Source organism: Erpetoichthys calabaricus, chromosome 15 (assembly GCF_900747795.2).
Source record: "Erpetoichthys calabaricus chromosome 15, fErpCal1.3, whole genome shotgun sequence".
NCBI lineage: Eukaryota > Metazoa > Chordata > Cladistia > Polypteriformes > Polypteridae > Erpetoichthys > Erpetoichthys calabaricus.
Window position 1 is genome coordinate 28450575 of NC_041408.2, and position 3477 is coordinate 28454051.

The 3477-nt window shown below is 34.8% G+C and overlaps 1 protein-coding gene across 1 annotated transcript in view; it reads left to right on the plus strand.

Annotated features, from left to right (window-relative positions):
• Positions 1-1825, plus strand: part of ppp3r1b (protein phosphatase 3 (formerly 2B), regulatory s1ubunit B, alpha isoform, b) — an 84041-nt gene extending 82216 nt beyond the window's left edge. Inside the window, exon 6 of the mRNA XM_028792566.2 lies at positions 1-1825. This exon is cut by the window's left edge and continues 351 nt beyond it. The gene's annotated coding sequence lies outside the window, so the exon portion shown is untranslated.
• The last annotated feature ends 1652 nt before the right edge of the window (positions 1826-3477 follow it).

A 3477-nucleotide genomic window follows, 5' to 3' on the forward strand; every position in this document is an offset into this window, starting at 1 on the left:
TTTGCTCTTTTTATAACAAGGAAGTATATCTATAGCTTTATAAAATGATAAAAACTAATTAGTTGGATTGTAACTTGGGTTTCAGTAGTAGAAAAGTAGTGTATGAAGTGCCAAGCATACCATAAACCTACCACTTAATGCTATATAAATATACTTGTTTAATTTTTTTTAAATGTTATGTACAAGTGATGCATGATTGATAAATAAATTTTCTTTTCACTGTTTTTTTTTTTCTTTCATGTAAATGTATTGATTCGGTTTAAGTTATTTCCTAATGGTTTAGCAGTAACATACAGTATATATACTCTCTTAAGGATAGAGTTGTATGTTTTGTTTCTCTCGTCTCAAACGGCATCTACTTGCATAGCAGTACCCTGATACGTTTCTAATTGTAGTTTTACTGAAATCTTGTATGGATGACAAATGTTTGACTAGCAACTGACGACCATTCAATTATGATAAAAGTAAGACAAATAATTAGTTTAATTTTATATTTCATACACAAAATGAAATACTACTGAAGTAGGTGTATTTTGTTCTCAATTCTAGAATTTGGTTGCTTTAGTTTGTAGTGCTGCAGTTGCTTTCACTTTCATATATTAGAGTAGAAGGATTTCAAGATGATAGGAGGGGTGCATCTTGCTTTATGGCGTGTGATAATTTACAGACCTACTGCAGACAGCCTAAACCATATTACTAATGTATGTATATATGTAGGGTATCAATGGATTTTTTTTTTTTTTGGAAACTTTAATGGGATATTGTGGTTCTAGGAAGAAATCTAGCTAAGATTATACCTCCGAGTTAATCTGTTCATTATGTCAATTTATTATATATTGCTTTTTTAATTTTTTTTATTATTCATTTTGAGGTGAAGTTTATGTACAGGTATTAGGCTTATAATTAAATGCATTTGTTAATTTCCGAGTGTGCGTCAGCTATAAGCTACTTTTCCCAGTTTCCATCATCTCTTCCCTTTTTGCAGTGGTATAAAATTGGCTGGTTCATTTAGAACGTTGGAAGCATTATTCAAATATTGTCAGAAACCTCTTTGTCCTGCGATTTGACTTCTACACTGTGAGCATACGTCCATGAACTACTTAACTCGAGCAGCAGATTCCACCTTAGACTTTAGTCCACAAGCACCGCACCTCCCCGCCATGGCTGTTCCTTCAGTTGAGTGCTGCACGTCTTTGGGCTCTTGTATCATAAAGCAAGATATTCGGGTGCTTGCTGTCCTTGCATGATGTGGAGGTTTTTCTTTGCTTAGCCCCCATACTCTCTCCCACATTTCCCTCTTGGGGGGTATTTTTCTTGCATGTAAGTCCATTTTACTATCGTTTACATAAATTGTAATATTCATATTTAATGTTGCCAAATTTGGTAAATGTTAACATCAAAAATTAAATCTCCATTTTGTTTTTATTTTGTTTTTTTTTAAATTTTTTTTGTGCATAAGTGCATTGCTCAGTTTTCCAGGAAATGTATCTGTTACAGTGTCAGCTGCCATGTGCTCGGCTCTAAGGGGGAACGGTTTGTGATTTTATTTTATTTTTTTTCTATTTTTGTACACTATTTGATATGAACATCTAGGAACATGCTCTTTTCTTTCCGTGTTTATAAGTGTATTCTTTGGCTGCAATTATAGATTTTAGTGCAGGTTATTCACGCATTTTTGAAACAAGTTCTTTAGTTTGTGTGGGAAAATGGTTACATTTGAATGTATACGTTTTCTTCTATGCATGCATCATATACTGTGGGAGCTATTGGAACCTTCATACTGTATGACAATGAAAAAATAAAGTAAATTATTTGAAGCTTGTTATGGAAGTGTTTCGTGCATTTTTGTGTTAGGCTTTTTTTTTTTTGTGTAATGTACAATGTGCGTTCACAGTTACCATCTGGGATATTTAAGATTAAATGCAACCGAGCACTAGAAGCCTAAAGCACTTCAAACACGTCATCAGTTGCAGACACGGTGAGGAAGTACAGCTACTTACCTTCAAACCTCTGGCTTCGTCAGAGCCATTAGCTAATGTCAGTGTCCATGTGCCCTTTTTATCGAATACAGTGTGGTATGCATGGTAGATGTCTACTGCAACAATTCCATTTGGGCGTAAAAAAATATTTGGTGCCAATGACAAATGGATGTTTTGGCCTTCAGCTGAGAGAGTGAGTTTGTGTGCGGTCTGCCGAAGATGGGCTCCTGCCACGCTTAACTACAAATGCACTCGGCCCTGGTGAAAGCCCAGGCTTAAACTGAGAGTGGATCTCCCAGCCTGCGCAATGATTAAACAGTCAATCGTGTACGGCACACGTGGGTAACAAACGCCTGTCGCTTGTCATGTTCCAGTGAAAATGTTGTTCGATGTTTAATGTTTCGCGATGTAAATACCAGAGAATAAAAGCTGAAACTCTGAGAATCTCTCTTCTCTTATTCATCTTTTGATTTCACACACAAACGAGCAAAAGCAAATTCCTTGCTGTTCCAATACATTTGGAGGGGACTGTACATTATTATGCTGTATTTATCCATAATTTGAAAAATTTCAAAGTAAATTTTATATACATACTGTGTATGTATGTGTATGTATATAATATAAATATATATATATATATATATATATATATATATATATATATATATATAAATGTATATGTATATATATGTATATGTATATATATAAATATATGTACAGTGGCACCTTGAGATACAAGTTTATTTCATTCCGTGACCGAGCTCGTAAGTCAAAATGCTCGTGTCTCAAATCAATTTTCCCCATTGAAATTAATTGAAATGAGATTAATTCATGCCAGCCCAATTTTTTGTTAAATGTTTTCAACATAAGAAAAATGTATTTATAATGAACAAATATTGTATACAAACAAAATAAAATCTAATACATAAAAGAGAATCTCCAGAAATAAACAGATGTTGGCAAAGCCGATTAGCGTATTGTAATGTTTTTTTCTTTCACTTCTGCTTAACTTAAATTTTCTTCTTCACTAGTTTTTTTTCTTTTTTTGCCACGCTTTCCTCACTTTCATTCTCAAGGCGTTTCAATAGAAACCTACCCAAGGAGCTTTGTTTAATCCTCCCCTTTAGAATTTTTCTGAAATGAGTTAGGCAAGTGTCATTAAGTAGAGCCGCTGCTCGATCAGTTGCAACTTTTTCAGGGTGTTTCTTTTCTTTAAAGTGCAATGTGGGAAAAAGTTTTGAAAACACTCCCTTTATCTCAATTTATGAGGTAACCTCCTCCACGATACCGATCCCCTGCAGAACCTCCGTATATTGCCGCGTCTGTAGTTCCGTCAACTCCTTCATTGTCAGTTCCTCGGAATGTGTGGCGACAAAAGCTCTTTGATGGCTCGTATTTCGAATTTTGGCTCGTAACTCAAGGCAAAAAATTGACATAGTGACGGCTCGTATCTCAAAAAACTCGTACGTTGGGGCACTCGTATCTCAAGGTACCACTG